This window comes from Moschus berezovskii, chromosome 4 (genome assembly GCF_049115385.1).
Source record: "Moschus berezovskii isolate FMDL1 chromosome 4, NW_MosBer_1.0, whole genome shotgun sequence".
NCBI lineage: Eukaryota > Metazoa > Chordata > Mammalia > Artiodactyla > Moschidae > Moschus > Moschus berezovskii.
Window position 1 is genome coordinate 1,388,546 of NC_142463.1, and position 24,812 is coordinate 1,413,357.

A 24,812-nucleotide genomic window follows, 5' to 3' on the forward strand; every position below is an offset into this window, starting at 1 on the left:
GCTGGTTTCAGAGAGATTCCATGTTTTCTGGGGGTCAGAGCTGTAGCGTCGTGGATCTGGCTTTCTTTGCAGGGAGTGAGCTCCATGTGGGTGGAGGTGTGCAGGCAGAGTCTGGATGGTCAGTGAGAGGGAGAAGGGATGCTCCTCACGTTCCCTCTCATCCTGACGTTCTTTTGGAAGGTGGTCTATGAGAGCCGCGGCATTCTAACAATACAGGTGTGGTGAAAGAGTGGGTGGTCTGCCATTCCTTTCCCGGGCTACTTGACCCCACCCTCACATGACAGCAGAGGGGATGCCGGTAGACCCCCTCCTGGTGCTCTGGGTGGAGTTGAGGGTCTGCCCATACACCTTAGCCGTGCACCTGTCCAGGTCACACTCACACCTGAGGGGGCCACGTCCTTTCCCTCCCTCCGCTCTGCCCTCCCACGAGCTCACCCACATAATGGTGTCAAATGTGACCAGAGGGGCCATCTCCCACCCACCACCCCAGATTGAGTGACCCTGCTTCTGTGTCCCTGGGGTTTCCGGCTTCATATTTGAGACTGTTTCCCAGAGCAATTTGTCCACCTCAGGGCCCTTGGGTCATCACAACAGTGACCTTAGGATGCCTGGGGGAGAACACGAGAAGCAGTTGGCGTTTTCATCTGGGAAGCCAAGCTTCTGGTTTGGTTTTTGGAAAAACAAACTCACATTCTTTTGGCTTGTGAGATGACCCAAGTGGGGCTGTGGTGGTGGGTTCAATAAACCCGCCTTTGAGTTGAGCCTGAGAAGTACTTTCCCAGGCAAAGCAGAAGAATCCATGCCATTTATGAGCATCTATTTGTAGTGACTGTGTCCTGAGCCCTTTCCTTGTGAACTCTCATTACTCGTGTGGTCTAAGCTCCTGCAGCATCAGCTTGAGAAGCCAAGAGCCTGTCAAATGCAGAATCTTTGGCACCAAAGTAAAACCCACATTTACTATAGAACTCCTGATTATTTCTACTTCTCATTAAGCTCAGACCCGCTGCCCTAGCTGACCCTGCCCAGGGCAGTGGGGAGTGGGGACTGTGATGTCCAGGATCCAGGCTCCCAGGACTCACCTGTCAGTGGTGCTGACCACGCTCTGCTGAGTGATGGCCGCACCGCTCCTGTGATGTCAGGAGGGGCATGGCTCACCCAGGACGCTGTGCTCCCGGGGAGGACAGGACTCCTGACCCCGGTCTGTGCTGATGATAATGATGTGGCACTGAGGACTCCCTCCGTCATCCACCTCTGGCCTCCTGCGCAGGGACGTGAGAGTGAGGAGGGGCCCGAGGAGGGCGGCAGGCTCTGGCTGCAGGAACTCCTGGGTCTTGATGGAAGCAGAGCAGGGCATGGACTCAGTCACCTGCCCTCCACTCTGTCCGTCAGTTGGGAAGCACATCAGGGTGCCTGCACCTTGGGGACACTCTGCTGGGAAGATCTCTCCACCAGCACAGCGGGTCTTTGGGCCTCGAACGGCCAATTAGGTAAAGTTGTTCGTGTTCTGGCCTCTAAAGTGCTGTGGGACTTCCGCTTCTACTGTGTCCCCTGTGGCCACCCTTTTTCTGACCCCTCTCACCTGCAGGGCTGGGAACGGAACCCAGAAACTCCTCTGAACCCCAGAGCAATGAACAGTAGGTAAGCACTGAGTCTGACAGCAGACCCCAAGGCCTTCCCTCAGGGCAAGATGTGTGAATCCCTGGGCCCAGATTCCCTCCTCCTAACCAAGCCCTCCTGCTACACTCCCACTATGTCAGTTGAGAAACAGCGACCTGGTGTGAAAGAGTCCTGCCTTGAGGAGCTGGGTCCCTCCCTTCTATCACGGTTCTCCTCCCTCAAGCCCCAAGACCTTGTGCAAATCCCTCTGTCCTTATCCTATCACATGTATCAGTTAATTTAAGAGCATCCTGTTTTACATTTTTTAATTTCTAACATACATATTTAAAATTATCTATTTTTAAAAAATTCAAAATGAACATCTGCTTGCAGAAATCCAAGCAATGAAGACGTGGCAAAGGAAAAAGAGAAACTAACCCACATAAAAACCTCAGTCCTACTTAGAACCAGGTGGATTCCCTACAGATGTGTGTGCATGCTGGTGGGTTTTATTTTATTGGTTTTAACTTTTCCAAAATAAGGATCACAGCATTCATTAATTCTACAAGATGATCTTTTCACTAACTCCATGAATATCTAAGTCAGTCTTTTTTTTCCTTTAATGGGTATATTAACTAAATTTATTTATCCATCATATTAGTGGCCCATGAGACTATTTTTATTTTTTATTGTTATAAACAATATGGCGAAGAATGCTCACTCTGTCCTCCTGGTCACACTCTTGGGGACTGGCAGCTGATCTTTATGCCTGTACCCTATTGCACTCTGAGACCTGGTACAGTTTCTGCCTCTGGCATCAACACATTAAAAATGCACACGGGTCTCCCCTCACTAGTACTTAACATCTTTCATCTTCTGAATATTTGTGCATCTCACATGGTGTGATGACCAGTTGCATCAATTTGACTGGGCCAGGGCATGTCCAGATATTTGGTCAAATATGATTCTAGGTATTTGGGTGAGGGTATTTTTGGATGGATTTTAAATTGGTACACAGGGCAAAGCAGATAGCACTCCCTAATGTAGGGAGTCTAATCAGTTGAAAGGTTGAATAGAAGAAGACCTTGACCTGCCTCTAAATAAGAAGGAATTCCATCTGCCTTTTAAGCTGGGACATCAGGGTTTTCCTGTTCTGGTACTTGAAACTGAAAACAGCAGCTTTTCCTGAATCTTGAGCCTGCCAACCACAGATCTGGGGGCCTGTTGGCATCCATAATAGTCTGGGGGTGATTCCTTGTAGTGACTCTCTTTCTATATATGTCTGTGTTGTTGTTTAGTTGCTAGGCCGTATCTGACTCTTTGCAACCCCATGAACTGTAGCCTGCCAGGCTCTTCTGTCCATGGGATTTCCCAGGCAAGACTCCTGCAGTGGGTTGCCATTTCTTTCTCCAGGGCGTCATCCCAACCCAGGGACTGAACCCATGCCTCCTGCGCTGGCAGGTGGGTTCTTTACCGCTGAGCCACCAAGGAAGCCCTGTACACGTCTGTACGTGTCCTGTAGGCTCTGGGTCTATGGGAGACCCTGACTGATCCACCAGCACTAGCATCTACTTTTAACGAGCACAACTGTCAGTGTGGACAAACATTTTCCATACAGTTGTTGGCTGTTTGTGCTTCTAATTCTGTTATTTGCTCCTTTACAAGTACATTACGGTAATGCAGTCCTGGCTGGGGGCTGTGAACCAAATCAGACAAGCAGGGGAGGCTGATCCTGGACTTAACCCCTTCTGTGCAGACCACAGCCCCGGGAACTCTGGCCCGAGAGTCCACATCACTGGGCTCAGTGGCTCACGTACTTGCTGTTCCAGTGTGAGGCAGAGCTCTTCCCATTTATTTCAGTCTTTGGCCTTAAAAATCCTACCCAACCTCATCTGAGACTAAACTCTGGTCCACTTCCCTGCTGGGAGGAAGGCTTCCCACACGACAGCCAGTCTGCTCTCTCAGTCTCTGCTTCCTGTTTCACAAAATCGTTTCATGGATTCCGAGCTCTTTCCATACTCAGTTCAGTTCAGTTCACTCAGTCGTGCCAACTCTTTGTGACCCCATAGACTGCAGCACGCCAGGCTTCCATGTCCATCACCAACTCCCGGAGTTCATTCAAACTCAAGTCCATTGAGTTGGCGATGCCATCCAGCCATCTTACAGACCCTGTATATCTTACATGTGTTCAATGTGCTGCTGGCTTTTGAGTGGTCTCCTTGGCTCTCATATGACTTTCTTCAGGGATACTCCCATCTCCCCTCAGCCTCTTCCTGAAGAAATTGGAGTTTCCTAAGGGTAAACTGCAGAGTACATCATGAGGAACGCTGGCCTGGAAGAAGCACAAGCTGGAATCAAGATTGTCGGGAGAAATATCAATAACCTCAGATATGCAGATGACACCACCCTTATGGCAGAAAGTGAAGAAGAACTAAAAAGCCTCTTGATGAAGGTGAAAGAGGAGAGTGAAAAGGTTGGCTTAAAGCTCAACATTCAGAAAACAAAGATCATGGCATCTAGTCCCATCACTTCATGGGAAATAGATGGGGAAACAGTGGAAACCGTGTCTGATTTTATTTTTTTGGGCTCCAAAATCACTGCGGATGCTAATTGCAGCCATGAAATTAAAAGACGCTTGCTCCTTGGAAGGAAAGTTATGACCAACCTAGATAGCATATGAAAAATCAGAGACATTACTTTGCCAACAAAGGTCCTTCTAGTCAAGGCTATGGTTTTTCCAGTGGTCATGTATGGATGTGAGAGTTGGACTGTGAAGAAAGCTGATTGCCGAAGAATCGATGCTTTTGAACTGTGGTGTTGGAGAAGACTCTTGAGAGTCCCTTGGGCTGCAAGGAGATCCAACCAGTCCATTCTAAAGGAGATTAGTCCTGGGTGTTCATTGGATTTGATTTAGGTCATACCTGAATGGTCTAGTGGTTTTCCCTACTTTCTTCAATTTAAGTCTGAATTTGGCAATAAGGAGTTCATGATCTGAGCCACAGTCAGCTCCTGGTCTTGTTTTTGCTAACTGTATACAGCTTCTCCATCTTTGGCTGCAAAGAATATAATCAATCTGATTTCGGTGTTGACCATCTGGTGATGTCCACGTGTAGAGTCTTCTCTTGTGTTGTTGGAAGAGGGTGTTTGGTATGACCAGTGTGTTCTCTTGGCAAAACTCTATTGGCCTTTGCCCTGCTTCATTCCGTATTCCAAGGCCAAATTTGCCTGTTACTCCAGGGGTTTCTTGACTTCCTACTTTTGCATTCCAGTCCCCTATAATGAAAAGGACATCTTTTTTGGGTGTTAGTTCTAAAAGGTCTTGTAGGTCTTCATAGAACCGTTCAACTTCGGCTTCTTCAGCATTACTGGTTGGGGCATAGGCCTGGATTACTGTAATATTGAATGGTTTTCCTTGGAAACGAACAGAAATCATTCTGTCGTTTTTAAGATTGCTTCCAAGTACTGCATTTCGGACTCTTTTGTTGACCATGATGGCTACTCCATTTCTTCTAAGGGATTCCTGCCCACAGTAGTAGATATAATGGTCATCTGAGTTAAATTCACCCATTCCAGTCCATTTTAATTCACTGATTCCTAGAATGTCGACGTTCACTCTTGCCATCTCCTGTTTGACCACTTCCAATTTGCCTTGATTCGTGGACCTAACATTCCAGGTTCCTATGCAATACTGCTCTTTACAGCACCGGACCTTGCTTCTATCACCGGTCACATACAGAACTGGGTATTGGTTTTGCTTTTGCTCCATCCCTTTATTCCTTCTAGAGTTATTTCTCCACTGAGCTCCAGTAGCATACTGGGCACCTACCGACCTGGGGAGTTCCTCATTCAGTATCCTATCATTTTGCCCTTTGATATCAAATCCCTATGATTATACAGTGGAAGTGAGGAATAGATTTAAGGGACTAGATCTGATAGATAGAGTGCCTGATGAACTCTGGACGGAGGTTCATGACATTGTACAGGAGACAGGGACCAAGACCATCCCCATGGAAAAGAAATGCAAGAAAGCAAAATGGCTGTCTGAGGAGGCCTTACAAATAGCTGTGAAAAGAAGAGAAGTGAAAAGCAAAGGAGAAAAGGAAAGATATAAGCATCTGAATGCAGAGTTCCAAAGAATAGCAAGGAGAGATAAGAAAGCCTTCCTCAGTGATCAATGCAAAGAAATAGAGGAAAACAACAGAATAGGAAAAACAAGAGATCTCTTCAAGAAAATTAGAGAATCCAAGGGAACATTTCATGCAAAGATGGGCTCGATAAAGGCCAGAAATGGTAGGGACCTAACAGAAGCAGAAGATATTAAGAAGAGGTGGCAAGTATACACAGAAGAACTGTACAAAAAAGATCTTCACGAGCAAGATAGTCACGATAACATGATCACTGACCTAGAGCCAGACATCTTGGAATGTGAGGTCAAGTGGGCCTTAGAAAGCATCACTATGAACAAAGCTAGTGGAGGTGATGGAATTCCAGTTGAGCTATTTCAAACCTTGAAAGATGATGCTGTGAAAGTGCTGCACTCAATATGCCAGCAAATTTGGAAAACTCAGCAGTGGCCACAGGACTGGAAAAGGTCAGTCTTCATTCCAATCCCAAAGAAAGGCAATGCCAAAGAATGCTCAAACTACCGCACAATTGCACTCATCTCACACGCTAGTCAAGTCATGCTCAAAATTCTCCAAGCCAGGCTTCAGCAATATGTGAACCGTGAACTCCCAGATGTTCAAGCAGGTTTTAGAAAAGGCAGAGGCACCAGAGATCAAATTGCCAACATCCGCTGGATCATAGAGAAAGCAAGAGAGTTCCAGAAAAACATCTATTTCTGCTTCATTGACTATGCCAAAGCCTTTGACTGTGTGGATCACAATAAACTGTGGAAAATTCTTCAAGAGATGGGAATCCCAGACCACCTGACCTGCCTCTTGAGAAACCTGTATGCAGGTCAGGAAGCAACAGTCAGAACTGTACATGGAACAACAGACTGGTTCCAAATAGGAAAAGGAGTGCGTCAAGGCTGTATATTGTCACCTTGCTTATTTAACTTATATGCAGAGTACATCATGAGGAACGCTGGGCTGGAAGAAGCACAGGCTGGAATCAAGATTGCTGGGAGAAATATCAATAATCTCAGATATGCCGATGACACTACCCTTATGGCAGAAAGTGAAGAGGAACTCAAAAGCCTCTTGATGAAAGTGAAAGAGGAGAGTGAAAAGGTTGGCTTGAAGCTCAACATTCAGAAAACAAAGATCATGGCATCTGGTCCTATCACTTCATGGGAAATAGATGGAAAAACAGTGGAAACAGTGTCAGACTTTATTTTTTTGGTCTCCAAAATCACTGCAGATGCTGATTGCAGCCAGGAAATTAAAAGACGCTTACTCCTTGGAAGGAAAGTTATGACCAACCTTGATAGTATATTAAAAAGCAGAGACTTTACTTTGCCAACCAAGGTCCGTCTAGTCAAGGCTATGGTTTTTCCCGTGGTCATGTATGGATGTGAGAGTTGGACTGTGAAGAAAGCTGATCGCCGAAGAATTGATGCTTTTGAACTGTGGTGCTGGAGAAGACTCTTAAGAGTCCCTTGTACCGCAAGGAGATCCAACCAGTCCATTCTAAGGGAGATTGATCCTGGGTGTTCATTGGAAGGACTGATGCTAAAGCTGAAACTGCAATACTTTGGCCACCTCATGCGACGAGTTGACTCACTGGAAAAGACTCTGATGCTGGGAAAGGTTGGGGGCGGGAGGAGAAGGGGACGACCGAGAATGAGATGGCTGGATGGTATCACCGACTCTGTGAACATGAGTTTGAGTGAACTCAGGGAGTTGGTGATGGATAGGGAGGCCTGGCGTGCTGTGATTCATGGGGTCGTGGAGAGTTGGACACGACTGAGCGACTGAACTGAACTGAACTGAAGGGTCGACTACCCTCTTGACTACACATCAAACTAACAAGTACACCTTCAGTGAAGACTTCTTCATGTTCTTCTCATAAACTTTGGGTTTTTACTTTTTTCAACAATCACATTGTTAATACATCCAGAACCTGTATTGGTGTGTTCTGTGAAGCTAATACTAATTTTTTCCCAAGCAGAAAAAGTTTACTGAATACTTTGACCTTTCCATAGCTACTGAAATCATTCTGATTTTACTGTTGTTTCTTCAAAATATATAAAACTGTCTCTGTTCTCCACATTCTCACTGACAAGTGATGTTACAAAACATATTTTTTTAATTTGATAGGCAAAAAAATCATAATAATTTTGATTTGCATTTTAAAATTTTAAGTGAAGTTGGGAGGGAACCAGATGGCGGAGGAATAGGACGGGGAGACCACTTTCTCCCCCACAAATTCATCAAAAGAACATTTGAGTTCTGAGTAAATCTCACAAAACAACTTCTGAATACTGGCAGAGAACATCAGGCACCCAGAAAAGCAGCCCACTGTCTTCGAAAGGAGGTAGGAAAAAACATACAAGATAAAAAGAGAGACAAAAGAGGTAGGGACGGAGCTCCATCACGGGAAGGGAGGCTTAAAAAAGAGAGAAGTTTCCAAACACCAGGAAACACTCTCACTGGCGAGTCTGTGGCAAGCCTTGGAACCTCAGAGGGCAACATAACCAGGAGAAAAAGAAAGAAATAATTAAAACTCACAGATTACGTGCCCAACGGTAACTCCCAGCAGAGAAGCTGCGCAGACGCCCTCATCTGCCACTAGCAAGCGGGGGCTGGGCAGGGAGGCGCGGGCTGCACTGCTTAGAGTGAGGACTGGGCCTGAATGCCCCGAGGGCAATCTGAGAGAGTTAAATGGAGATAGCAAAGCAGACCGTGGGATAGCTACCCCGCGAAAAGGCGAAAAGCAGAGCTAGTCGGCTGTGGTCAGCCCATCCCCCATGGGAGACAGGCAGGCGAGGGCAGCCAGAGCCGGGAGGGGGCAATCACGGCTACAGAGAGGCATCTGATACCAAACTGCAGGCAGGCTTTGTCGCTAACCAAGACTTCTTGGGTTTCTGGACGGTCGACATCTGCCTGAGAAGGTGCGCCAGTTGTACACCCAGAAAACACAGCAGCAGGGACAGGGGAGGCGATAAGTCGCAGCAACCACACTCACTAAACACCTGGTCACCTGAGCTGCTCAGACCGGGGAAGGGCACAAAACGCAGGCCCAACCGAATCTCCACCTTTTAGGAGTACCTGAGTACCTGAACCTGAGCGGCTTAGACCTGGGAAGTGCATGCAACCCAGGGCCCACCTCAGATAGTTCCCGGCAGAGCAACCTAGAGCCTGAGCAGTGTAGACTGGGACAGCACACACGCCGTGAGTGGGGGCAAACCCAGTGTGGCAGAGACACTGGGGGCACTCCCCACAGACGCCAGTGATATTTGTTTGCAGCATTCCTCCCTCCCCACAGCACGACTGAACAAGTGAACCTTAAAAAGGAACCACCACCGCCCCCTAGTGTCAGGGCGGAAATTGGACACTGAAGAGGCCAGCAAACAGAAGTAAAACAGAGGGAACCGCCTTGGAAGTGACAGATAGAGAAGTCTTGAGCCTACTGCAAGAATATGACTTAAAACCAGAGGCAGGAGGCTTAAGTCCAAATCCTGAGAACAGCAGAGAACTCCTGACTCCAGGGAACATTAATTGATAGGAGCTCATCAAACGCCTCCGTACCTACACTGAAACCAAGCACCACCCAAGGGTCAACAAGTTCCAGAGCAAGACATACCACGCAAATTCTCCAGCAACACAGGAAAATAGCCCTGAGTTTCAATATACAGGCTGCCCAAAGTCACTCCAAACCCACTGACATCTCATAACTCATTACTGACACTTCATTGCACTCCAGAGAGAAGAAATCCAGCTCCATCCACCAGAACACCGACACAAGCTTCCATAACCAGGGAACCTTGACAAGTCACTCGTCCAGCCCCACCCACAGCAAGGAAACTACATAATAAAGAGAACTCCACAAACTGCCAGAAGGGAAAGGCCACCCCAAGCAAAGCAATATAAGCAAGATGAAGAGGCAGAGAAATACCCAGCAAATAAAGGAACAGGATAAATGCAAACCAACAGAAACAAAAGAGGAAGAGATAGGGAACCTACCTGATAAAGAATTCCGAATAATGATAGTGATATTGATCCAAAATCTTGAAAACAAATTGGAGTTACAGATAAATAACCTGGAGACAAGGATTGAGAAGATGCAAGAAAGGTTTAACAAGGATCTAGAAGAAATAAAAAAGAGTCAATATACAATGAATAATGCAATAGATGAGATCAAAAACAGTCTGGAGGGAACCAACAGTAGAATATCGGAGGCAGAAGATAGAATAAGTGAGTTAGAAGATAGAATGGTAGAAATAAATGAAACAGAGAGGAAAAAAGAAAAACGAATTAAAAGAAATGAGGACAATCTCAGAGACCTCTGGGACAGTTAAACGCCCCAACATCCGAATCATAGGAGTCCCGGAAGAAGAAGACAAGAAGAAAGACCATGAGAAAATCCTTGAGGAGATAATAGTTGAAAACTTCCCTAAAATGGGGAAGGAAAGAGTCACCCAAGTCCAAGAATCCCAGAGAGTCCCAAACAGGATAAACCCAAGGTGAAATACCCCAAGACACATAATAGTCAAATTAACAAAGATCAAACACAAAGAAAAAATATTAAAAGCAGCAAGGAAAAAGCAACAAATAACACACAAGGGGATCCCCATAAGGATAACAGCTGATCTTTTAATAGAAATTCTTCAGGCCAGGAGGGAATGGCAGGACATACTTAAAGTGATGAAAGAAAATAACCTACAGCCCAGATTACTATACACAGCAAGGATCTCATTCAAATATGAAGGAGAAATCAAAAGCTTTACAGACAAGCAAAAGCTGAGAGAATTCAGCATCACCAAACCAGATCTCCAACAAATGCTAAAGGACCTTCTCTAGACAGAAAACACAGAAAGGGTGTATAAACTCGAACCCAAAACAATAAAGCAAATGGCAACGGGATCATACTTATCAATAATTACCTTAAACGTAAATGGGTTGAATGCCCCAACCAAAAGACAAAGGCTGGCTGAATGGATACAAAAACAAGACCCCCAGATATGTTGTCTACAAGAGACCCACCTCAAAATGAGGGACACATTCAGACTGAAAGTGCAGGGCTGGAAAAAGATATTCCACACAAATAGAGACCAAAAGAAAGCAGGAGTAGCAATACTCATATCTGATAAAATAGACTTTAAAACAAAGGCTGTGAAAAGAGACAAAGAAGGACACTACATAATGATCAAAGGATCAATCCAAGAAGAAGATAAAACAATTATAAATATATATGCACCCAACATAGGAGCACCGCAATATGTAAGACAATTACTAACAAGTATGAAAGGGGAAATTAACAACAGCACAATAATAGTGGGAGACTTTAATACCCCACTCACCCCTATGGATAGATCAACTAAACAGAAAATTGACAAGGAGACACAAACTTTAAATGATACAATAGACCGATTAGACCTAATAGATATCTATAGGACATTTCACCCCCAAACAATGAATTTCACCTTCTTCTCAAGCTCACACAGAACCTTCTCCAGGATAGATCACATCCTGGGCCATAAATGTAGCCTTGGTAAATTCAAAAAAATTTGAAATCATTCCAAGCATCTTTTCTGACCACAATGCAGTAAGATTAGATCTCAATTACAGGAGAAAAACTATGAAAAATGCCAACATATGGAGGCTGAACAACACGCTGCTGAATAACCAACAAATTATAGAAGAAATCAAAATATGCAAAGAAATGAATGAAAATGAAAACACAGCAACCCAAAACCTGTGGGACACTGTAAAAGCAGTGCTAAGGGGAAGGTTCATAGCAATACAGGCATACCTCAAGAAATAAGAAAAATGTCAAGTAAATTACCTAACTGTATTCAGAAAACGAAGATCATGGCATCTGGTCCCATCACTTCATGGGAAATAGATGGGGAAACAGTGGAAACAGTGTCAGACTTTATTTTTTGGGGCTCCAAAATCACTGCAGATGCTGACTGCAGCCATGAAATTAAAAGACGCTTACTTCTTGGAAGGAAAGTTATGACCAACCTAGATAGCATATTAAAAAGCAGAGACATTACTTTGCCACCAAAGCCCGTCTAGTCAAGGCTATGGTTTTTCCAGTGGCCATGTGTGGATGTGAGAGTTGGACTGTGAAGAAAGCTGATCGCCGAAGAATTGATGCTTTTGAACTGTGGTGCTGGAGAAGACTCTTGAGAGTCCCTTGTACCGCAAGGAGATCCAACCAGTCCATTCTAAAGAAGATCAATCGTGGGTGTTCATTGGAAGGACTGATGCTAAAGCTGAAACTGCAATACTTTGGCCACCTCATGCGACGAGTTGACTCACTGGAAAAGAGCCTGATGCTAGGAGGCATTGGGGGCGGGAGGAGAAGGGGACGACAGAGAATGAGATGGCTGGATGGGATCACCGACTCGATGGACATGAGTTTGAGTGAACTCCGGGAGCTGCTGATGGACAGGTAGGCCTGGCGTGCTGTGATTCATGGGGTCGCGGAGAGTTGGACACGACTGAGCGACTGAACTGAACTGCACTGAACACCTAAAGCAACTAGAAAAGGAAGAAATTAAGAACCCCAGGGTGAGTAGAAGGAAAGAAATCTTTAAAATTAGGGCAGAAATAAATGGAAAAGAAACACAAGAGACCATAGCAAAAATCAACAAAGCCAAAAGCTGGTTCTTTGAGAATGTAAATAAAACTGACAAACCACTAGCCAGACTCATCAAGAAACAAAGGGAGAAAAACCAAATCAATAAAATTAGAAATGAAAATGGAGAGATCACAACAGACAACACAGAAATACAAAGGATCATAAGAGACTACTATCAGCAATTACATGCCAATGAAATGGACAACTTGGAAGAAATGGACAAATTCTTAGAAAAGTACAACTTTCCAAAACTGAACCAGAAAGAAATAGAAAATCTGAACAGACCCATCATAAGCAGGGAAATTGAAACTGTAATCAGAAATCTTCCAGCAAACAAAAGCCCGGGTCCAGACAGCTTCACAGCTGAATTCTACCAAAAATTTAGAGAAGAGCTAACACCTATCCTACTCAAATTCTTCCAGAAAATTGCAGAGGAAGGTAAACTTCCAAACTCATTCTATGAGGCCACCATCACCCTAATACCAAACGTGACAAAGATGCCACAAAAAAAGGGAACTATAGGCCAATATCACTGATGAACATAGATGCAAAAATCCTTAACAAAATTCGAGAATTCAGAATCCAACAACACATTAAGAAGGTCATACATCATGACCAAGTGGGCTTTATCCCAGGGATGCAAGGATTATTCAATATCCGCAAATCAATCAATGTAATATACCACATTAACAAACTGAAAAATAAAAGCCACATGATTTTCTCAATAGATGCAGAGAAAGCCTTTGACAAAATTCAACATCCATTTGTGATCAAAACCCTCCAGAAGGCAGGAATAGAAGGAACATTCCTCAGCATAATAAAAGCTATCTGTGACAAACCCACAGCAAACATTATCCTCAATGGTGAAAAATTGAAAGTGTTTCCCCTAAAGTCAGGAACAAGACAAGGGTGCCCACTCTCACCACTACTATTCAATATAGTTTTGGAAGTTTTGGCCACAGCAATCAGAGCAGAAAAAGACATAAAAGGAATCCAAATTGGAAAAGAAGAAGTAAAACTCTCACTGTTTGCAGATGACATGATCCTCTACACAGAAAACCCTAAAGACTCTACCAAAAATTACTAGAGCTAATCAATGAATATAGTAAAGTTTCAGGATATAAAATCAACACACAGAAATCCCTTGCATTCCTATACACTAATAATGAGAAAATAGAGAAATTAAAGAAACAATTCCATTCACCATTGCAACGAAAAGAATAAAATACTTAGAAATACATCTACCTAAAGAAACAAAAGACCTATACATAGAAAACTATAAAACACTGGTGAAAGAAATCAAAGAGAACACTAATAGATGGAGAAATATACCGTGTTCGTGGATTGGAAGAACAAATATTGTGAAAATGAGTATATAACCCAAAGTAACCTATAGATTCAATGCAATCCCTATCAAGCTACCAACCGTATTTTTCACAGAGCTAGAACAAATAATTTCACAATTTGTATGGAAATACAAAAAACCTCGAATAGCCAAAGCAATCTTGAGAAGGAAGAATGGAACTGGGGGAATCAACCTGCCAGCCTTCAGGCTCTACTACAAAGCCACAGTCATCAAGACAGTATGGTACAGGCATAAAGACAGAAATATAGATCAATGGAACAAAATAGAAAGCGCAGAGATAAATCCATGCACCTATGGACACCTTATTTTTGACAAAGGAGGCAAAAATATTCAATGGAGAAAAGACAATCTCTTTAACAAGTGGTGCTGGGAAAACTGGTCAACCACTTGTAAAAGAATGAAACTAGAACACTTTCTAACACCATACACAAAAATAAACTCAAAATGGATTAAAGATCTAAAGGTAAGACCAGGAACTATAAAACTCCTAGAGGAGAACATAGGAAAAACACTCTGACATAAATCACAGCAGGATCCTCTATGACCCACCTCCCAGAATACTGGAAATAAAAGCAAAAATAAACAAATGGGACCTAATTAAAATCAAAAGCTTCTGCACAGCAAAGGAAACTATAAGCAAGGTGAAAAGACAGCTTTCAGAATGGGAGAAAATAATAGCAAATGAAGCACTGACAAAGGTTTAATCTCAAAAATATACTAGCACATCCTGAAGCTCAATTCCAGAAAAATAAACGACCCAATCACAAAATGGGCCAAAGAACTAAACAGACATTTCTCCAAAGAAGACATATAGATGGCTAACAAACACATGGAAAGATGCTCAACATCACTCATTATCAGAGAAATGAAAATCAAAACCACAATGAGGTACCATTTCATGCCACTCAGAATGGCTGCTATCCAAAAGTCTACATGCAATAAATGCTGGAGAGGGTGTGGAGAGAAGGGAACCCTCTTACACTGTTGGTGGGAATGCAAACTAGTACAGCCACTATGGAGAACAGTGTGGAGATTCCTCAAAAAACTGGAAATAGAACTGCCATATGATCCAGCAATTGCACTCCTGGGCATACACACCGAGGAAACCAGAATTGAAAGAGACACGTGTACTCCAATGTTCATTGCAGCACTGTTTATAATAGCCAGGACATGGAAGCAACCTAGATGTCCATCTGCAGACGAATGGATAAGAAAGCTGTGGTACATATACACAATGGAGTATTACTCAGCCATTAAAAAGAATACATTTGAACCAGTTCTAATGAGGTGGATGAAACTGGAGCCTATTATGCAGAGTGAAGTAAGCCAGAAAGAAAAACACCAATACAGTATACTAACGCATATATATGGAATTTAGAAAGATGGTAACGATAACCCTGTATACGAGACAGCAAAAGAGACACAGGTGTATAGAACAGTCTTTGGGACTCTGTGGGAGAGGGTGAGGGTGGGATGATTTGGGAGAATGACATTGAAACATGTATATTATCATATGTGAATCGAATCACCAGTCCAGGTTTGATGCATGATACAGGATGCTCGGGGCTGGTGCACTGGGATGAACCAGAGGGATGGGAGGTGGGAGGGGGGTTCACGATGGGGAACACATGTACACCTGGGGTGGATTCATGTCAATGTATGGCAAAACCAGTACAATAATGTAAAGTAATTAGCCTCCAATTAAATAAATTAAAAAAATAAAATTTTAAGTGAAGTTAAATAAACACCATCATATGTGTTAGTCATCTCTGTTTTTTCATTAATGCAGCTGAAAGGGAAAATTTTAAAAATACAGTATTGTATCTTATAGTAGCACTATTATTTATTTCATATTAATAAAATCTTACATTTAAAAAATTATTGAAATATAATTGATTTATAATGCTGTGTTAGGTTCAGGTTACAGGAAAGTGAAGCAGTAAAAGCTTGTTTATTTTGGGCTCCAAAATCACTGCAGATGGTGACTGCAGCCATGAAATTCAAAGACACTTGCTCATTGGAAGAAAAGCTATGACCAACCTAGACAGCATATTAAAAAGCCCGAGACATTACTTTGCTGACAAAGATCCATCTAGTCAAAGCTATTGTTTTTCCAGTAGTCATGTATGGATGTGAGAGTTGGACTACAAAGAAAGCTGAGCACTGAAGAAATGATGCCTTTGAACTATGGCCTTTGAACTATGGTGTTGGAAAAGACTCTTGAGAGCCCCTTGGACTGCAAGGATATCCAACCAGTTCATCCTAAAGGAAATCAGTCCTGAATTCGTTGCAAGGACTGATGTTGAAGCTGAAACTGCAATCCTTTGGCCACCTGATGTGAAGAATGGACTCATTGGAAAAGACCCTGATGCTTCAAAAGATTGAAGGTGGGAGGAGAAGGGGATGACAGAGGATGAGATGGTTGGATGGCATCACCAGCTCGATGGACATGAGTTTGAGCAAGCTCCAGGAGTTGGTGTGGTCTCTGTGTGGATCAAAATAAACTGTAGAAAATTCTTAAAGAGATGGGGATACCAGAGCACCTGACCTGCCTCTTGAGAAATCTGTATGCAGGTCAAGAAGAAACAGATAGAACTGGACATGGAACAACAGACTGGTTCCAAATCAGGAAAGGAGTACATCAAGGCTATATATTGTCACCCTGCTTATTTAACTTATATGCAGAGTACATCATGAGAAATGCCAGACTGGATGAAGCACAAGCTGGAATCAAGATTGCCAGGAGAAATATGAACAACTTCAGATATGCAGATGACATTACATTTATGGCAGAAAGTGAAGAACTAAAAAGCCTGTTGATGAAAGTGAAAGAGGAGAGTGGAAAAGTTGGCTTAAAAGTCAACATTCAGAAAAGTAAGATCATGGCAGCTGGTCCCATCACTTCATGGCAAATAAATAGGAAAACAGTGGAAACAGTGAGAGACTTTATTTTGGGAGGCTCCAAAATCACTGCAGATGGTGATTGCAGCCATGAAATTAAAAGTCAATTGCTCCTAGAAAGAAAAACTATGACCAACCTAGACAGCATATTAAGAAGCAGAGACATTACTTTGTCCACAAAGGTCTGTCTAGTCAAGGCTATTGTTTTTCCAGTAGTCATGTATGGATGTGAGAGTTGGACTATAAAGAAAGCTGAGCACTGAAGAATTGATGCTTTTGAACTGTGGTGTTGGAGAAGACTCTTGAGAGTCCCTTGGGGTGCAAGGAGATACAACCAGTCCATCCTAAAGGAAATTAGTCCTTAATATTTATTGGAAGGACTGATGTTGAAGCTGAAACTCCAATACTTTGGCCACCTGATGTGAAGAACTGACTTATTGGAAAGACCCTGATGCTGGGAAAGATTGAAGGCAGGAGGAGAAGGGGACAACAGAGGATGAGACGGTTGTCATGCCATTGTTATGTCAATGGACATGAGTTTGAGTAAACTCCCAGAGTTAGTGAAGGACAGGGAGGCCTGGCTGCAGTCCTTTGGTCACAAAGAGTCAGACAGACTGAGCAACGGAACTGAACTGAGTAGGGAGTTGGTGATGGAGAAGGAAACCTGGCGTGCTGCAGCCCATGGAGTCACAGAGAGTTGGACATGACTGAGCTACTGAACTGAACTGAACAAGGCATTAAGTATATTCCCTGTGCCATACAGTAGGTCCTTGTTGGTTACTTATTTTATACATAGCAGTGTGTATATTTTAATCCCAAACTAATTTATCTTTCTCTCCCACTCTCTTTTGGTAACCACAGATTTGTTTTCTATGTCTGTGGGTCTATTTCTGTTTTGTAAATAAGTTCAGTAGTATCCTTCTTTTAGATTCCATATATAAGTGACATCATAAAGTATTTATCTTTCTCTATCTGCCTTACTCCACTCAGTATGACCGTCTCTGGGTCCATCCATGTTATTGCAACGGTGCTATTTTATTCGTTTTTTATGTGTGTTAGTCACTCCTTTGTGTCCAACTCTTTTTGACGCCATGGACTGTAGCCTGCCAGTCTCCTCTGCCCATGAAAGTCTCCAGACAGGAATACTGGAGTGGGTTGCCATTCCCTTCTCCAGGGGGTCTTCCAGACCCAGGGATCGCAACTGGGTCTCCTGCATTGCAGCGGACTCTTCACCAGCTGAGTAATGTTCCATTGTGTGTGCGTGCCACATCTTCTTGATCCGTTCATATGTCAGGGGGTGCTTCCTGGCCATTGTGAATAGTGCTGCTATGAACATTCTGGTGCGTGCATCTTCTCAAATTATATTTTTCTCTGGATATACGCCCAGAAGTGGGATTGCAGGGTCATAAGTTTATAGTGAGGAAAATTTTACTACATTTTTTGTTGATCATTACGTTTTTCATCACAATAGCTTTTCTAGTGTCCCGCCATGATTTATTTCATAAGCTTTCTCTTTTTTTATTCATGGATTCTCTTTCTTTGCGGAGTAAACACCTAAAAGGAGATGGATGTGAGTGAACGTCACATCAAGGCTACAACTGCTTCCCTCTCTGGCCAACTGTAGCTGGTTTGTGTTACTAGATCTTGGGCCTTTTGAATGAAATGGAAGTTCAGATTTCATATGTGCTCTCCTGTTATTTTTGTTGTTGGGAACCAACATGAAATGGAATTTTAAAAAACATCTGCAACTCACCTAACCAAAGAGAAAAATACCATGTTCATACAGATGATCTTGCTAACCATGTTTAGAGCTACAAAAACACAAAATTGGAATATTAGCTTTCATAACACGGGAGTTGAAACTGTTTATAAAGCAAGAGGACTTTACACATCCAAGAAAGAAGTTTCTGGCACAGGAAAAGTCTTAAGGCCTTCCTGATAAGTATAGAGAAAAAAAGAAAAAAGGTATTAAAGGGAAGTTTACAAGTATAAAGGACAGATATGTAAAATTCAATATAAAATTAACTAACTTTGATAGAGAAAAACCAACAGTGGAAGAGAAAATAATTTCAAAAACAGAATAGGAGAGAGTCTTAGAGCATTGAAGAAGAAATCCCATTGGCAATGTGTGTTTTGGGAGGGAGGGTGTTGCAGAACAATGAACTCCAAGACACATCCTGACTAAGCATCGTGATGAGGATGAGGAAGGGGAGGAGGAAGGGAAATTTTGAATACACAAGAAGAGCCCACAGTGTAATGAGCCCCGATTACGCATCACTGAGCTTTAATAGCCATCAACTCGTGGCCAGTCTTGTCCAGCCCTTGCCCTGCTCCCATAGCCCCTGTATTGTTTTGAAGTAAGTATTAGACAAATAGGGTTTCCATTATAAGCATTTCAGCATGCATCTCTAAAAGAAAAGAATATCCACAATACACAAATTCTTTAATATCATCAAATATCAGCCATTGCTTGAATGTCTATCTCATAAATGTAATAAATGCTTTTAAATGGCATTGATTTTAAGTGGTATCAAAAAAGATGCTCCCTGTGACTGGCTCACTGTCTAAGTCCGCCTGAGAGGCGGGCTTCCCTGCTGCCTCTCCTGCTCTGTGTCTCCGCCTCGGCGCCTCCCCCACCCTCCTTCTCCAGTCCCTCCCCCGTCTCCTCCTCCCCCCTCTCCTCTCACCCCCCTCCCCTCCCCCTCTCCCTGCTCCCGCACCCTCGTCTTCATCCTCCTCCTCCTCCTCTTTCTTTCTCTGTGAGGTCCTCTAGACTAACTGGCACAGCCTGCCTTTCAGGTTCCCGTTTCTGCAAGATTGCTCCCATCAGTAAACTATTCAGCCCCAAGAGATTCATGATTCAGCCATGGAAGGAAAGGTAAAGGCCTCACAGTTTGTCTTGCTATGCAGAGTTGAGGTGGAGAACGTGGCCTGTGTCTCTGACTCCTCCCTGTCCTACTCATGTGACTCTGTTGTGCTGTGCTAGTCACCAGTCTTGCCCAACTCTGTGTGATCCCTTGAATTGTGTCCTCTGCCCATGGAATTCTCCAGGCACGAATACTGGAGTGAATTGCCATTCCCTTCTCTAGGGGATCTTCCTGAGCCAGGGGTCAAACCCAGGTCTCCTGCATTACAGGCAGACTCTTTACCATCTGAGCCACCAGGAAAGTCATGACTCTACTGACTATATTATCCTAGCTTCAAGATTAGGGTCTTCATCATCATGAACCATTCTTTATCTGGTGGCAAAGAAATGAAGTACCCATTTTGCCTCTCACACTTGAAATGGGCAACCCATGATTTGTTTCCAGGAAGGGTTGAATGAAATGCTGGATGAAAGAATGAATGAGATGAATAAAGAATTAATTCCTCAAACCAAACCCAAGCTTCCCCTCAAGCCCTCAGGACACTGGATGTCCCCCTCTGGCCACACTCCTTCCCGTGGCTGTGTGCTTCCACCCCAGTCTCCGCAGGGCATCCTTGACCTCCTTGTTTCTCAGGCTGTAGATGAGCGGGTTGAGCATCGGGATGACCAGGGTGTGGAAACAGAGACCGCCTTGCCCTGCTCCGTGGACCCCACAGCTCCCGGCTGGGCATGCGTGACAAAGAGGGTCCCGTAACAGAGGGACACGGCCGTCACGTGGGAGCCACAGGTGGAGAAGAGCTTGTGTCTGCCTCCTCCTGAGCGCATCCTCAGGATGGTCACTGTGATGTAGCCGTAGGAGACGAGGACCACAGTTGTCACACCCACAATGATGACCCCACAGACGCCAAACAAGAGCAGCTCATTGAGGGCTGTGTCGCCACAGGCAACCTGGAGCAAGGGGGGCACATCACAGAAGAAGTGGTCGATGTGGTTGGAGCTGCAGAACGGGAGGCTGAATGTGAAGCTGGCCTGCAGGATGGAGCTGAGGCAGCCCCCACAGTAAGAGCCCAGCACCAGGCGGGCACAGACCGAGGGGCACATGGAGATGGGGTAGCGCAGGGGGCTGCAGATGGCCACGAAGCGGTCATAGGCCATCACGGCCAAGAGGAAACCCTGGTTGGTGCACATCAGGGAGAAGAAGAACAGTTGGGTGGCACATCCAGCAAAAGTGATGACCTTGGAGGAGGACAGGAAGATGACCAGGGCCTTGGGGTAGATGACAGACGAGCAGCACAGGTCCAGGAAGGAGAGGTTCTTGAGGAAGAAGTACATTGGGGAGTGTGGACGGGCATCCAGCGTGATGACCACGATCACGGTGAGGTTCCCCAGGACGGCCACCACGTACAGGGCCAGGAACAGAGCAAAGAGCAGGGCCTGGGTCTGCAGACCTCCCTCAGACCCATCCAGCACAAACTCCTGCAGAGGCGTCACTGAGAGGTTTCTATTTCCATGGGGTGACATGACCTCAGTCTTCAGACCAGGAGAATTACACCTCCAGTGATGGTGAACTAGGTAAATCAAACTAAACTTCCTGCTGAAGACTATTAGAAAAGATCAACAATAAAAATGAAATCTGATCGAACATTTGGGAGAGTTAGTTAATGACTTAGTGAAGAATTGCTGACAAAGTTCAAGATAAACACAGAGGACCAGGGATTCCAATGCTGAGAGTACTCTGCCCTGGATATATAGACCAGCTTTGAAAAGGAAGTCCGAGAGGCCCAGTGCCTGGGCAGTGACTTTTCGCTGTATTGCTTGTTTTGTGGAACTAATGGTGACAACAGAAAAAAAAAAAACCAAAAAACCCTTGCAAAACATATATTTGATCCTCGGAACCACAAAGGATGCATCCACAGAAGTAAATTACTAGGAAAGGAGACAGAGAAACAGGCTGAATCTGAATTGGAAGAGATAATGGCCAAGTGTTTTATCAAACCAATGGAAAACATCGATCTGCAGATTCATGACCCCTGTTAAATTAAAGCAGAGTTAATGTAAAGAACAGCACATTCATGGATATCAAAGTAAAAACATTTAAAACTGAAACGGAGGGAAAAATCTTAAATGCAGCCTGAGGAAAAAAAAGACTGTCCCTTCAAAGACTGTACTGCAGGAGTAAGACTGTCAGTTGGCTTTCTACCCATTTGTAGCCAACTGATTTTCAACAGGATGCCAAGACCAATTAATAGGAAAAGAATAAAATCTTCAGCAAACAGTGATGAGACAACTGGAAATCCACAGGCCAAAAAAGGAATTAAAAGCTCTACCTCACACTACGCACACAAATTAACTCAAAACAGGAAAAGACCTAGCAGTAAGCACTGAAACTATTAGAGAAGAAAAGATCAGTGCAAACTGCCGTGAGCCGGGATCAGTCAGCAGCACCCCGAGCGCAGCTCAGAAACACAAGCAGCGACAGCAAGAAATGGCCGGGTTTCATCGAAATTAAAATAGTCTGTGCCTCAAAGGACATTATCCAGAAAATGAAAATAAAAGCCAAGAGATAAAGCATCTGCAAATTATACATCTGATAAGGATCTAGTCTCCATAGACCATAAAGAACTCTTACAACTCAGCAACAAAAAGACAATTTTTTAAATGGGCAAAGGACTTGAATAAGCATTTCTCTGAAGAAGATACACCAATGGCCATTAAATACAGGAGAAGATGTTCAACATCCTTAGTCGTTAGAGAAATCAGGGATGAAGCCAGGTATGAGATCCACTCAACCCACGAGAATGCCTATAGTGGAGAAACAGAATAGCACCCGTCAATGGGGATGCGGAGAAACTGGAACCATCATACAATGTTAATATAAGCGTAAATGTGGTGCAGCTGCTGCAGAAAACGGTTTGGCATTTCTGCACAAAGTCCAATGTAGGGCTACCATATCACACAGTAATAATCCCCTTTTAGGCATGTAACCCAAGAGAATTGAAAACATACAGTCACATAAAAGCTTGTACACAAATATTTATAACAGCCAGAAAGTGGATGTGAGCCAAATGTATGTCAAATGATGAATAGACAAAATTTGATATAGTCATAGAATGGAGTAATATTCAGCCATAAGGGGAATGAAGTTCTAAAACAAGACACGATATGGAGAAGCCTTGAAAACAATGCTAAATAAACAAAACGAGAAACGAAAGGGCACAGATTCTATGACTCCATGGAAATGTCCAGAAAAGGCAAACTCGGAGACAAAAAGTGTATTAGCAGTAGCCAGGGTCTGGGAGAGCAGGAGGGTGGAGAATATTCTGGAACCAGATCGTGGTGATGACTGAACACCATTGTGGATATACTAAAACAGAAAGGAAAAACACGCCTGTTTGTACACTTTAAACCTGTGAAAGTGTAAAACTTTTGTCATGTAAGAATTGTTGCTCAATGTAAACATTAAACATTATTTTTAAAAAAAGAAAGAAGGAAGGTGATATAAAGACAGTTACCAGCAAGATAAAACTGAGAGAGTTTGTCACTAATGGACACAAACTACAGGAAATACTGAAAGACGATCTTCAGGTAGAAGGGAACTGGTCCCAGATGGAGGCTCAGAGACGGCAGAAACAATGAGATCAAGGAAAAGGGCAGAAATATCTAAAGAAATATGGATTTTATAAAATGCTTGAAGGTTCAAAGAGAGTGAGATTAAAATACAAAACACCAAATGTATGCAATTCAGGAGGGGGTGAATAGGGTTCAAAATAGTCTAAGGCTTTTTGCCTTGTTCAAGAAATGAACAAAAACACTACTGTCAGTTGTATTAATTCAAAAATACAAGTTCAAGTTTTTGGTAACAAGAGAAAAGGCTGAAGCTGAAACTCCAACACTTTGGCCACCTCATGCGACGAGTTGACTCACTAAAAAGACTCTGATGCTGGGAAAGGTTGGGGGCGGGAGGAGAAGGGGACGACAGAGAATGAGATGGCTGGATGGCATCACCGACTCTGTGGACATGAGTTTGAGTGAACTCCGGGAGTTGGTGATGGACAGGGAGGCCTGGCGTGCTGTGGTTCATGGGGTCGCGGAGAGTCGGACACGACTGAGCGACTGAACTGAAGAGAAAAAGGGAAGGGATGTGAAACATCTAAAGCAACATAAAGAAGAAATGGGATAATAATATTTGTCAGTGGATGCAAAAGAATGGAAGGAAATAGAGCGTAGGCAACCGACACTGTTGGTGGGAACGTAAACTGGTGCAGCCACTGCGGAGAACGGGAGGCAGGTTCCTTGAAAAACTAAACATAGAGCTACCATATGATTCAGCGACCCCCCTCCTAGGCATGTATCTGGAGAAAGCCACGGTCTGAAAGGATACCTGCACCCCAATGTTCACTGCAGCGCTATTTACAATAGCCAGGACATGGAGACAACCTAAGTGTCCGTCAGCAGAGGAATGGATAAAGAAGATGTGGAAGATGTGTATATTGGAATATTGTGTATGTGTGTGTGTGTGTGTGTGTATGTGTGTGTGTGTGTATCTGTATGTGTGTGTGTATGTGTGTGTGTGTGTGTGTGTATGTGTGTGTGTGTGTATCTGTATGTGTGTGTGTATGTGTGTGTGTGTGTGTGAATATTGTGTGTGTGTGTCTGTGTGTCTGTGTGTGTGTGTGTGTAAATATTGTGTGCGTGTGTATGTGTGTGTGTGTGTGAATATTGTGTGCATGTGTGTGTGTGTGTGTGAATATTGTGTGTGTGTGTGTGTGTGTGCGCTCAGCTCTTCAGTCGTGTCCAACTCTGCAACTGCATGGATTGTAGCCCACCAGACTCCTCTGTCCAAGGAACTTCCCAGGCAAGAATATTGGAGGGGGTTTCCATTTCCTTCTCCAGGAAATGTTCCTGACCCGGGGATCATCTGGCATCTCCTGTGTGGGCAGGTTCGTTCCTCACTACTACCCACCTGGGGCTCAGCCATTAAAAGGAATGAAAAATGCCATTTGCAGCAACATGGATGGACCCAGAGATTGTCATACTGAATGAAGTCAGGCAAAGAGAAATATGGTATGATATAGCATATATGCCCAATCTAGAAAGAAATGATAGAAGTATTTACAAAATAGAAACGGACTCAGAGACTTAGAGAACAAACTTATGGTCACCAGGGAGGAAGACTGGGGGAAGGCGTAACCAGGGAGCTTGGGATGCACATGTGCACACAGCTATTTTAAAATGGATAACCAACAAGGACCTACTGTGTAGCGCAGGGACTCTGCTCAGTGTTACGTGACAAACTAAATGGAAAAAGAATTTGAAAAGGAGTGGATG

General features: G+C 43.8%; 1 pseudogene; it reads right to left on the reverse strand.

The window, feature by feature from the left end:
* Positions 1-19,381: 19,381 nt before the first annotated feature.
* Positions 19,382-21,005, reverse strand: LOC129541020 (olfactory receptor 9S13-like; annotated as a pseudogene).
* Between the last annotated feature and the right edge of the window lie 3,807 nt (positions 21,006-24,812).